The following is a 13738-nucleotide window of genomic DNA, read 5'->3' on the forward strand; positions in this document are numbered from 1 at the left end:
CATAACTGGAAATTCACGCTCTGTTCTTTAAATTGGCTTAACCAGCAGCATCTGCAGCACTTTAATTAATTACAGCAATTGGCGTACCTTAAAAGTAGATGCACAGATCTGAAATGATAATGCCCCGTGAGTAATAATTGTAAACTAGCATTAAACCAGACCTATCCTAAACAAAAACTRGGGTATACTGTTGGGCTTCAACAGAAAACAAGCTTCAACCTAGTAATTATTATYGTCTGCCCAGGTTCACCAGCAGATACTACAATTCTACGTGACACTTTACATCCAATTAGCTCAGGAATGCAGAAGGCTCACAACAAGTACAGCGAAAATCTGCTYGGGTTTGATGCTATCCAGTCAAAATTTGTTCAAGCACCTAAATCTGGGGTTCCTTTGAAAGATAAACTTGGAGTTAAAATCGTCCTATTTATTTTTAGGACACTCCTTATAAAGAAATATAGAAGTCAGACATCACAGTGAGYTCAGAAAGAAGTTTTGTTGACGGCCATTAGCTTTGCTCTAGTAAAAAAATCCACGGGCACTGTACATAAAAGTGGATTTATTTTCTTTCCTGGTATCAGCAGCTCAAAAATACAGATGAATTGCTTGGAAAAAAAAATTGGAGACAAGAAGTTGAAAAACCCTTTTGTTCCTTTTATATACAGCGATTGGAAAACTTTACTTAGAAGAAAATAATTTTAAAAYCCTGATAGTAAAATTCATGTACACATCATGGACAAATCTAAAAGCCATTCTTCATACCACTTCCAGCCAGAACACAAAAMACTACCAAGATTTGTTGTGACTTGCTTCTGTACAATTTCAAGTTTTAAGACAGATTTTACGTTTAATTAGCACCATGCTGCAAAAYGGGACACAAGAATTTTAATCAGGCATCTTGATTGTAAAATAAGCTTAAACATTTAAATAGTGTTACTGAATTAATCAAATCTGACCGTCAAATTCATAGGTAATTTAGGGGTCAGAATACCTGGCATAAAGGCCACTACCGAACCAAATTTGAACTCCACATTTAACAAACTCTTATATTTCAAAGCTGTGTGAAAAAAATAAAGCACAACTTTCTTGATTCTAGTAAAGATGTGAAGTTTTGAGCATATTTTTAACCCAAAGAAACCCAAAACCATAGATCAACTAAGAGATGACTGGTTTTAAATTGCAAAAACTTGAACCATCTAATAAAAAAAGATGCTGCAGCACAAAATACGCCTTTGTGCCGTGCTGTCCCGTGCCCATTTCTGAAAGCATGACTGTTCTCCTTGTAACACGGAACTCACACGGAGGCACAACACCAGCCAGGCACTGAGTGCAAGCCCCAACAGCTAAAATACCAAGGCTGATGCAGCAGCAAAAACCAAAACCAGCAATCTTATGCAGCAACTCACACCACAGAGACATGCAGAAAGCAGCCAGAGGAGAAAAATACCCTTTCTAAAGCAGCAAAACTCTGGTGATTGTGTTTATATACTCTGTGCCTACTGTGCAGACAGCAGTGAAGCTTCACTTGTATGTGTAATTTTAAGACATGAATATGCTCAGAAATACTCTGATAGCATGTTTATCTTGACTGTACAGAAAACAAYTGCATGCACAAAGAAACAGCCACATCAGTGTAATCACATTCATCTCCTCAGTAGCCATTTATAAATCCCAACCTAGAAACAATATGTKCTGCCAAAGCACCAGCCTCTGAGGAAAAATAAAAAAATAAAACAATAATTCTTATCTGAGACTGATACTTATTCCACACAGCCACCCATTTCTGATGAGGAGGGATCACAATACAAGTTATCAGTTGACTAAATATCACCCCGAAATGCTGGGATATAAAGGTTGGAAGGATTAACACAAAAGGTCCCACTCCAAGACAAATGTCTCCTTCATAGTTCAGTTCACAGCCATCACGAGTGCTCAGTCAGGCCTGAGATCCCAGAACRCCGGGCATGTACCTGCTAACCAAAGACTTGGCAAATCTCTCCTTGATACTGGCATCTTCTTAGAGGAGATTTTAATTACCACCACACAGAAAGAGGGTTTTTTAAATATGGGAATATCACAAATAGTTTCCGCTTCAGATCTCAGCACTTTCTGGAACGATTTCCACAGAGGAATTACAGATTCGCCAGGTTGCCATGATTCACACTCAACTTCTTGCCTTCTCCTCACCTTTTCCAAGAAAAAAAATGTGGGACATGGAACAACCCCCTTCCAGTTTTAAGCTGTTTGCAGAAGCATCACAYTATTTAATGGCTCATTTATATAGAAGCCACTTTTCAAAATAAATGCAGAGAAATTAATTAACTAGCATGCACTAAAACATGTTGGGGTTTGGTGTAACAATARAATCACTTTGTGTTTTTCAACCAAACCGTAAGTATTAGGGGGAAAACCCTACAACTGAAATCCATATTTCTAAATCTATATTTGAATTTTAACATTCTTCTCTAATAATTATGCCCTTTCACATGGCCTTACATTTCAGAAACTATCTGAACTGTGCTTATCTTCTTTTACTTTCAGTAACAGACTTCAGTATGAACAACTAAGATTTCTAAGGGAGAAAGGGCTGAATTTTAGTGCTGAATTTTAGTGCTGAATATTTTATCGTTACTGGATGGTAATTTTTCTACTCCCTCTACTGGCATACTTTAAAAGCAAGTGAAGAAAAACCTGAAGGGCATTCTCCCTTGTAAAACATAATGAGAAAATACTTTTTGTAACCTCAAAACAATTGTTTGCACAACTTGGCAAAACATTATTCTCAAATCTCAGGGATTTTTAGGCCATCAACAAAATTTTGGCAGATTTTTTTTCACTGTAAGAATTAACTGAGCACCTCAAAATAAACATATTGGACACTTTGTGTTCGAATTACTATAGAGTAGTTCCATCACCTGTCAGTGCTCTGATCAAAACAGGTCACTCCCTCAAACATACTCTGTGGCTAAAAGGCCCGAGGAGTGATCTAGGGAATAGAAATCTACACGATTACCACAAGTCTACATAAATAAGTAAAAATATCCTGAGCTTAACGAGTTGCTACTTAAATGTTAGACAATGCTCTGTGAACCATTTTATATTAAAATTGGATAGTTCTAAACATCACACATACAAGAAGTATTGTTTGACACAGTGCCATTTTGATGATAAATTGCAATCTACAGCTCAAATAATTCTAGCCAGGGATTAACATTTCAGAGGCTGAGCCAGAGATTATGTGTGTGGATCTTGAATTTCATCATCTCCCTTCGGCACAATACCTCATTCTTCCTTTTTTCATCTATTCTCTCATGAAGGGTCAGGAAAGCTTAGCCTTGCTGTTTCATTCATTTCATCTCTACATTAACCAGATACCTTGCAGTCTTTAGTTCTTACGTGTTATTCCATTACAAATGCTCCAGCCACGCTGCTCTGTGCTCCGGCTAATGAGCCGTGTACCAAATCAAAGGCTGCCATCAAGTGGCTGCAGCACAGTGCCAGAACTGTGCAAAGGCAGCCTTGTGCAAGGGGTTTCACCAGGACACCCTGCTCGGGGTGGATTAAATTCTGCCAGGATTGGAGCTTTTGGGGAAATCCGGGTGCTGAGAGATGGTGGGCCCACACCGTTTCATTTTCTTCATTTTAAATTCTAAGGTCTGGTCTAAAATAGTTGGCACTGCCATGCAGATGTTGTTGCTGTTTGTTACCATTCCAGACTTGTTTCTGCCATCACTGTGCATCAGTGGAWAATACCATAATAACCATTCAAAACCTCCCCAGCTCACAGCAGGACACGAAGGGTGTCACAGAAAGAATAAACACAGTTTCTTGTGCCACCRGACCCAGTTTCAAATCAAACTCAATCTATGCTCATACTGAGCTTGAAGATAACATGAGAGCTCTTGCTTGCAGTGATGGAGATGAGTATCTTCAGCATTGCTCAGCGATTTGAAGCAGCCATGCCTTGATAGATCCTTCTTCAGAAAAAGCACTCAATCCCACCCACACAGCCCTTCCATGMAGATCCTGTATCACCACACACCAGCAGCCCTAAACCACAGCCTGTTGCTCCAGCTTCAGCTGTGCCTGACAGGTGAAAAAACAACCAACCAAAACCAAAGTAAAACCTGAATCACAGACTCACCAAATGGGCAAAGTGGGAAKCATCTAGTTGGGATCATCCAGTCCAACCTCCCTATTCAAGCAGGCTCCCCTAGAGCACGTTACTTAGGACTGTGTCCAGTTGGATGTCCATCTCCAGTGAGGGAGACTCCACAACCTCTCTGAGCAACCTTTCTAATATTCACTCACCATCCCAGTAAAGTTTTTCCTCCTCATGTTCAGGTAGGGCTTCCTTTTTTGCAGTTTCTGCTTGTTGCCTCTCATCCTGTTGCTCGCTACCAYCAAGAAGAGCCTGGTTCCATCCCCTTGGCACCCCTCTTAGAGTACTGATACACATTGATAAAAACCCTCAGAGTCTTCTTCAGCCTAAACAGGTCCAGCTCCATCAGCCTCCCCCATAACTGAGGTGTTCCAGTCCCTGCATCATCCCCTTAGCCCTCCTGGGATCCCCTCCAGGAGCTCCCTCCTTGCACAGAGGAGCCCAGAACTGGACACAGCACTCCAGAAAAGGCCTCTCCAGSACTGAAYAGAGRGGCAGGATCACCTTCCTCAAYTTCCTTCTTCTCACTTTCCAGCACACCAAGACAGATTTTTTTTCCAAACGAAAAAGAATGGTGACTTCCTAAAAATTGTGGGTATTTTGCTACTATGGAAGAAAAGCTTTGCACATGCCATGGGACACAGAAAACTTCTGCATGGTAGGTATGAGATAAAAGATTACCCAGATGTGTCTTCCCAGATTAGRTCCATCCAAGTCATGATTTCCACGTCATGAAATTCAGCTGTCACTTTAAACAACACCTTCCATCTTGCAGTTACAATGAAAATATCAAGAAAATATGACTGAATGCAATTGATGAAGACAGACACAATTCTCTTCATTTCTGAAGTATAAAAAGCTGAAAAGCCACATTCTCCCTGCTGCCAGCAGTGCCTGACCATCCAGTCTCCCTTGGTCACCTCTTGCCCTGTGCAATAGGCATTTCCAAGTCTTGTATATTGGGCTTTTCATTTTCACAGAAAGATATAAAAAAGGAAAGCAAATACTGCAATAGCATTTGGGAAACAAAAAAAAAAACAGCACAGACAACCTGGTGGAGAGAGATGAAAAGGTACAGGGTTTTGTCAGATAGAGATTTTGATGGTTGTTGATTTCTATGTTCTTTTTGTATTCTTYTCTGAATTTATTTAGCACTCAAACGTGGAAAGCACAACCAAATCTCACACTCCAAATAACTTCTCACTTTTCAACAGGAAAAAAAAAAAAAAGCAAATATAGTTAATTTTGACTTCAGGCATCTACTTTATAGGTAAAAATAGGAGCCACAATTCTTCACACAATTTCCAGCATCACTTCTGATTTGGTAAATAGTGTATGTGTTCTTTGATTTTTGTTCTGCATCTTCCTGTGACTGGAGACTGTTCCATGGAGTTATTTTGCTTTAGGGAGCAAAGCTTTAAGAGTTTCTTTAATCTTATCCCTTGCTGAGCAGAATACTCTTATGGTATAAATCATTAAAACTATATACAAAAACTGAGTCTTTAAAGAAAATCTCTAAAAATTGGTAAGTGCATTTACTTTTAGCAGGCAAAGTCCTCAGAGTCAGACACAGCTGTTTCCTATCTCAGGCTCTGCTGCACATGATATTAAAATAAACTTGGAAAACCTGGCATGCATCCTGCTCAGTCTGCCACACTGCCAGGAAGGACAGGTTGGTTTGTTCTCAGTTCTGGTCTACAGAAAACCCTCCAGAAGCAGAAATCCTGCAGTTTATCAGTATAATACACAACTGTACCATCTTCAGGCTTTACATGAATCATGTTTGGTATATATATAAAAATATATGTATACATATTATTTTTCAGGTCACTGGAAAATGTGAGAAACAYTGCTGAATGTTGAATGAACATCAGCTGAGTGCTGAATGAATAATGCCATGGTTTAGGAATGATATTCCCCAGTTTARTGTTCCCACTGAGACTCTCCAAACCCTGCCCCACTTGCTCCCTGCCTGAGGACTCACCCACTGGAAACTGGAGCAGCATTTAGCCTTGAACAATTTCCTGTGGTTRTCATTTTTCCTCTCAACTCCCATACCTACATTGCCAGGGAAGAGTTGGGTTTTCCATCACTTCCTCTCTGTGATCAGGCAGRTAAAACCCCAGGATAGTTCGTGCTGTGATGGCACATTTCCTCTCTAACTGGCTCAAATCTTTCCAGCCTGTCCACAGTCTTGGATGCTCTTTCCACAGCTGAGGTGCAGGTCATTAGGGAGACAAAGAGTTGGTTTCCATATTGCTGGAGCCAGGCAGTCACCTGAAGCACTGCTTGTTCTCCTTTCACTGCCATCGATGCCACGATGATGGAATGCTCCATCCAAACTTCCACCATGTGGATTGTGTCCACTGGACCTCACCTGGACCTACCACGGGATTCGTATTAATCTCATATTTATGCTAGTATGTGGACACAGAGAAAATACTGTTAAGTTACARAATGTCCTTCACAGCATCTTATTCAATACCATTTTATTCAGGCAATCTTTCCAGCCAGGACTCAGGTTGTCACCACACTAAGCTAAACCAGATAAAGTTGGTTTCTCCTGCAAGATTTGAGAAGCAATTTAGCTCAGATATTGATAATGCAAAACAATGAGAAAGGAGAAACTTCACATGAAAAACAGAATATGATGGTGCAGTATCAATGCAGAATGAAGAATATGCTGGGAGGGAAATGAATGAATCAATTAAGTTATGGAGGTCAATTAATTTCTATTATATTAAACTCTATTAACACAGCTAACAACCAAAGATAAGAGGCTGAAAGAAATAACACTCAGAGCTATTACACTGCCAGATGGTTTTCCTAATAACAAGGGTTTTCAGGAGGCCAGAACTCTTATTTTCCTGTCAGCTGGCTATGATTCTGCTGGTGGCCACTATTTTTAAATAATATGCTCTCAGTAAAATTACAACTGCTTGCATGTACAATCCTATCCAGTTACTTAATGCAAAGCTACATTTTATACAATAATGGATATTTTAATTCTTTTTTTGGACACATATTTCCGTACCTTGAGCACATGCAATTGCAAGGTATTATCTCAAATCAACCAAAATATTCAATTTGACTCCCAGATTATCTGCCTTTGAAGGTGACTTATGTCAGGAATATTTTCCATTAAATGCATTGCCATTTTTTCCATTTTCCACACTGAATATTTCGTACTACATGGCAGCAGCATATGCTGCTGTTTCAACACTGCACAGCTACCAGGTCAAAAATGAAATTTATCCATCATAACRCTGCCCCAGACAGTGGTATTTTACATAATGATATTCTGAACCGCATCAAGAGCAAACACACAGCCGTGACTGCATGGAAATGTAAAAAACACACTCAGACACACAAAACCAGAAAAAATGTGGCAAGCTGAACAAGCTTTAAAGCAAATACTTTTCTATTAAAAGGCAAGTTGCTTGGCTCAGCTTATGCCTGGAGTATGATTAGAACCCCACTGTAAAACAATTACCAAAACACTCYTCTGTATTTGATGTCTGAAAGAGAAACGACCTCATGCGGGCTCCAACTCTTGCATGCGCTGGCAAGTGTATTTTACTGCTGATTTTCTATGAATAAACATATGCTAAGAGTGGCTGAAACACACTGCTGCTGCTTTTAAACATGCCTAATGTAATATTAAAGGTTTGTTTCCAAAGCTGTCTGCTTTGTTTATCAGCTTTTTCCCCCCTCCAGCTGGCAAAGGACGACACCACCGATAGCAACTCCAACACAGCTCAGCTACAGGAGAAGATCCTTCTGGCAGGGAACAGCCTCCCCTCAAAAACCCAAACAAAATGCTTGAAAGCAATTTAGGAAACTGTTGGACTTTACTGCTGTGAATTAGTAATAACTGTATAAATTAAATGTTGCTGTATTGGTTAGTACAATACTTTGTGAGCTACAGCGTTTCACACCCAGGATGATCTGCCCAGCACCCAGGGGTCTCCTCTTTCCAGCTGCCAGTTGCATTCCCGTGGAATTCTAGCACAAATATCAGAAAATGAGATGTCTCCTTCACCAGAAAATTTCAAGCCTAAATGCTGTAAAATAGTTTTCAAAACTGCCCTGTCATCCACCACATAATATTTAATATAGATCCACTTAGTGCAGCTATTAACAACAGCATCAGAAACAACCATTTAAAGGACAGTTTGGGCACTGCATTTCTTTTAGGAGATGAAGATCAAATAACAACAGAAAATTTTCAGAACTATTTTTGAAAAAACACAGCGGAGAAGAGTTGGATGGACATTTCACACTCACTCAAGGTTAAAAAAGCTTTTAAAAGTGTAAAAAGTTAATTGGATATTAGAAGTTATTTTAACAATTTCCCTAAAATTCTTATTTAAATCAGCTTTTTGTCAYCTCTAAGCTTTGCTTTTATAGGTTATTACATATTAATGACAGAAAGGATTAACAGTGGCCCCAAATTCCAGGTGATCTGGGCTCAGTCTTATTTTATTTCCCCCCCATACAGAGGGGAAAACACCCACAATGTTTCCCACCTTGCTCATGGGAACTTGCCCTAAACAGAGGTGGTCATTTACTTGTCCTACAGTATTTGGGGTCAAATTTCTCCAGCAGAACCCAAGTGTGCAATCCACTGCCATTACCTTCTGCATTTTCCAGAGAAAATGCAGAATCCAAGGGGATTGTTTAAGGAAGGGACTCCTGTAGGGTCAGTGTAGGGTCAGTGTGGATGCACAGGAGAGTCACCCATGYTCAGACACCCCAAACCAGGGTGATCCACTCTGCACAGAAGCCTCTCTCCTGCTCCTTTCCAAGTCAGGACCCTGCCCAATCATATTCCACTTYTTGTAAAAATTGCCCAGAAATGCCACAAAGTAGCTCAGAAGGAATAACAACATATTACTGGAAAAGCACAGGATCAAGCATCCCAGAAATATTTCCTTACCCTGACTTCTTTACAGCCAGAGCAGCCAATCAAGACAACAATTTCTGCAAGTTTTGCTCCAAAGGCCTAATCTAGGCRATTTCTCAACTAGAACAAAGTGCTAAATATTTAATGTAAGCAAAAACTAAAACAAGTTTTCTGAATCTCTATTACATTTAAAGCAGAACAAGAGTGAGACAGCTGACAAAGCAGCATTTAATTCCCAGCTATATCTAGACCAGAATACTCAGCCTAATTTACACAGGCAGCCAGTCACAGTTCACATAATCACACACAGCAGAATATGACAGGGGAATTAAAGGACCAGGAAAGCATGTCTGAACTATGAGCCATTCTAAATATATTAAATGCAGACATTTAATTCAGGAAAAAAAATAAAGCTAACCCGATCAATTATTATTTTAAGCAAAAAATTACTTCAAGCAAAAAATATAGAACGAGTGAATAGAGAGGATTTTACTCTTTTTTCTTAAATAAAGTGCCAATTTAAACTTAAGCTCCCACATGCTACAAAGATACAATAGAAGAGATGGCCAAGATTTTATAACAAATTCTGGTGTAGCAACTGATCAGCAAGTAAAGAATCATCCTATTCCTGTGTCAGTCTTTTCCCCCAGGTTTTCCAGCAAAGGGCATCAGCAGCATTGAGAATTTCAACTCCCTATGCTATGCTGGTGTTTGCTTCCCAACATCTATTTCCAGATACAGGTGGGATAATTTGACTTTGGGCTTTCATCCAGATGTAAAGCAAAATTTCCTCCTGCAGGGTAGGAGTAAAGTATATTTAATCACCCAGTAAAAAAGTATGATTTTACCAAAATTCTGGGCCTATTAGTGTTCCCATCCACTTGGGTTATTATTTAAAAAGCTTCATCTGGGAAACAACATATTCAGAGCTGTCTGTATCTGATGAAAACTTAAGTTTTTGCTAATACCTCATTTTATTGTACCACATTTAAAACTGGTGTCCTTTAAGACTAGAAACAAATTCATTTCTACGTCCCACCACCTGCCCTCTCTTTCCCATTACCTTCACCCTATTTATCACCTTTATTTGTGGTGCCATGCCAGGCATTCTAAGAGAGAGAAATAATCTCCCCAAACCTGTCAGTGATAAAACATGCTCCAGGGCATTCAAAATGAGAAATCATCATAAGCAACCACGATACAGAATTTCGGAGGCGASGGGGGGAAGGGTGGACTGGAGGATGACAACCACAAAAGAATACAGACATACAATAAAATGAAACTGGATTATGCCAAATATTCTGTAATTTTTTCTAATGTTTCTTTCATTTTGAGGCTCTGCTGATATTTGAGTGGAGGCCAATTCACAACTCTCTCTGGGTTAGGGTTCCCAAAGTTACACAAGAGTGACAAGACAGAAGGAAAAGCCAAATCTCATTTCTTTAATCTTAAACTTGTTAGTCTTTGCAATTATTTCCTGAAGGCCAGCATGAATAGAAAACTCTAAACTCCTTTATTTTTTGTCATCCAAGAAGTTTCAGTGAGCACATTCAGAAAGACACCATTAGAAAACAGTGCCTAAAAAGGCATCAAAGCATTTTGGAAGACTCTCTAGAAAGGAAAGATGCAGACGTCAGTTCAATTTCCAAGGTACAGGAATCTATGAGCAAAGCTTCAAAAGCAGGTGAAGCATTTTTGCCCTTCATCTGCYAAGCCAGTAGATCTGGGATGTCCTCTTCTGCTGTTAGCAAAGACTGAGTTTTAASAGGCCTGCCACATAAAAAGAGGACTGCAATTCATCAGGAATAAAAGCAATTATTGCCAGTGGAATTTCCTACTGGAAAGGGCTCCTTCCACACAGCCCTGAGCCCTTGGAATGACCTATGGAAAAAGGAGAAGAACAGGCACAGGTGGGAAGATGGAGAAGCCTACAATGAACTTTGGAATAGATTAACCACCCCATTTAGTAGCTACTAGAGACACAAACCTGGGCTCAAAAAATATTTTTGACCAAAAAAATATTTTTGACAAAAAGCTGGAAAACCTTTTTAAGTCTGTGCATTTTTCAAGTTGGAAAACATTCTACGAATCTTTCCATTTCATTAAGAATGTAGAAAGTGTCTACAAAACTGTCAGCAAAAAAGTAAATGTTATGGTTTGTCCTTAGTGGATGTTCTTATGTACTTTTCCATSCTTTGAGCATGCTAAGAAGAAAAATGACATTTTTCCATCACTTCAGACAAAGTTATTGCACATAGAGCCAGCAAAAGCTTCCACATCTTCGGACCAATTTAAACTTCTCTTTCCTCCAATCCCATTTTCATTCCATCACCTAAAAAATCTGCAGAGACCATGAAACAAAGCCCAAACTTCAAATCAGCTGAACTCTTCTCAAAGGTGCAGCCTTTGTTTCAAGTTGATTAAAACTGCCCTCCCTCCTGGCACCTCTGAGGGAACACTCGATGAGCTCAGACAGGGRAAGGAATTAAATGTGGAAACAGCATATATTCAAATCACCCACAGAAGCAATGAGAGAGAAAAATCACTTACTGGAACAAGGGGCTTTAAAAAATGCAAAGCAACAAGTCCTTGTTGTCTAAATGGAAYAGGCAAAATAAACTAACACCACTCTGTAAGATTTTGATACTTATTACCACTCCACACACGGGCAAGTTTTATTCTTAGTCAGGAATTTCTTGTTCTCCCTACTTGCAACAGCCAACCTGAACTTCCAATGTTATTATTCAGAAGAACATAAAAAACCCCAAGAGGATTCCAAGAACTGCCTCGTGAAGAAAAAGCAGATAATCAATGACAGTGTGGTTAAAGAGCGATGAAATTAGATACAAGGAAGTTATCAGTAAATACACAAAGAACACAGCTGTGAAGGAGATAAAAACATGGGAAAGGCTGATGAAAAATGAATACCAAAATTTAAATAGTAAGAAACTGCTCTATGATCAAACTATTTATGGGTTATAYATACAGTAGATGACAAAGTTCACTGACTAAAATACAAATACAGAATAGATCTGTAAAAAGAAATCTCCAAYAACCAAAGGAATGGATCATGAAGTGATGTACACCCACTCCAAAGGAGAAAATAAACCCAAAAAATTAATATTTTGTTTCATTTTCATTTACAAAATGCTTTTCTTGCACAAATTACCTCATCACTACTTAAAAATCTCACTGAAAGTGCAGAATAAACTTGTTTGGAATTGGTAGCATCTGCCAGCARAAGCATCAAACTGCAGCTGAGTATCTCTTTTAGCTGGTCTTTGCTCMAAAATTATTTTGGAGATTGACTTTCGTACTAATTAAAAAAAAAATTACCTCAGCACCTTTAGCAGAATTCAGACAGCTTCACAATTAAAACATGTAAGCTCTTCAGATTCCAGTATTTTATGTTCTTAGTGTTGCTGACCGAAGAGGAAGGGAAACACTGCAGCCTCTCAAGGCAGAGAACATCCCCAGACAAAAAGGAAAATGTCCCAAAGGACTGTAAATGTCCCCATGCTCCCAAAGGTGACCTGCTCTTGTCAGGTTTGGTGATAAATACATTTCTTTAAAACCAGATAAGCCATACATCAGGCCCGAAGAGGGTAAATGCTTATAATTTAAGGAGATCAACCTCCTGCCACCCTGGTTTATCACAGGCAGGTGTCCCATGCTCTGGAATGTCAGCCAGCCACTGGATCATTTGTCACTTGTTCCAACTGATGAACATGTTTTCATCCACCACTAAGTGGAGCTGTTACCCTGGGAAAAGAGTTTCTCTATCCCTTCCAGCATTTAAAAATAAATAAATAAATAAATAAATAAAGAAGAAAGAGGTGATTGAAAGCGGCCAGTTTTATAGCTGCTTTAGCTCTCAGTAATTTTTGCAGTAAAACTGTTTATTATATTTATTATTCTGAGGTGACTATTCCTATATCCTCCAATCAAAGAATAAACATGTACCTAACAGTGATTTTTTGGCAGTTCTAATTGCACAACAGAGATGATAAAGGATTTTCCAAAAAAGAAAAGATTGCCCTGCAAAACTCAGCGAAGGTGTGAGAGCAAGAACAGCAGCAGCACTGCTGGCCCCTCCACATGGAATACACTGATGTGTAAAAAACCCAACAGGTTAGAAAGAGGACACCAATTCAGTCTACATGCCCCATATAAAATCCTGGAAAAAAAATGCCTGCAACGTCACAGGAAATCCAGCTATACCCAGAGGGGTTGGCTGAGAAATACACTGACATTGTTTCATCCAGAGCTACTTGTACGGTGACAATTGGGGATGGAGACTTYCCCGATTAAAATAAACTACCTGAGAAAAAAAAGGAAACTCCAGGAAACGGTAACTAAACTGTGTTTTGTGTTAACAACTGCTGTAAGTGAAAATAGAAACTTGACATTTGAAACAAAAGTATAAATAAAGCACTTTGCTTTCAGCCCTTTTAAATGTTCTGTTACTGGTGGTAACTGGTGGTAAGAACAAACCTCAGCTTTAGACATTCAAATTACTTTCCAATATTGACAAGAAAAATATGCATTTTTAGAAAAAAAAAAAGATGATATTATGGAAAATCCATTGCTTCCCTGCACTTCAGTGCTATGTGGCACTACCTGGTGGAAGAGCAATTTTTTTTTTTTTTTTTTGTTTAAAAACAACTTAA

At 39.1% G+C, this 13738-nt stretch overlaps 1 protein-coding gene across 9 annotated transcripts in view; it reads right to left on the bottom strand.

The window, feature by feature from the left end:
- Window positions 1-13738, bottom strand: part of EHBP1 (EH domain binding protein 1) — a 196459-nt gene that overhangs the window by 136669 nt on the left and 46052 nt on the right. The window lies entirely within an intron of this gene.

The sequence above is a fragment of the Malurus melanocephalus genome, unplaced genomic scaffold, assembly GCF_030028575.1.
Source record: "Malurus melanocephalus ecotype Western Australia unplaced genomic scaffold, MMel_1.1 scaffold_462, whole genome shotgun sequence".
Classification (NCBI taxonomy): Eukaryota; Metazoa; Chordata; class Aves; order Passeriformes; family Maluridae; genus Malurus; species Malurus melanocephalus.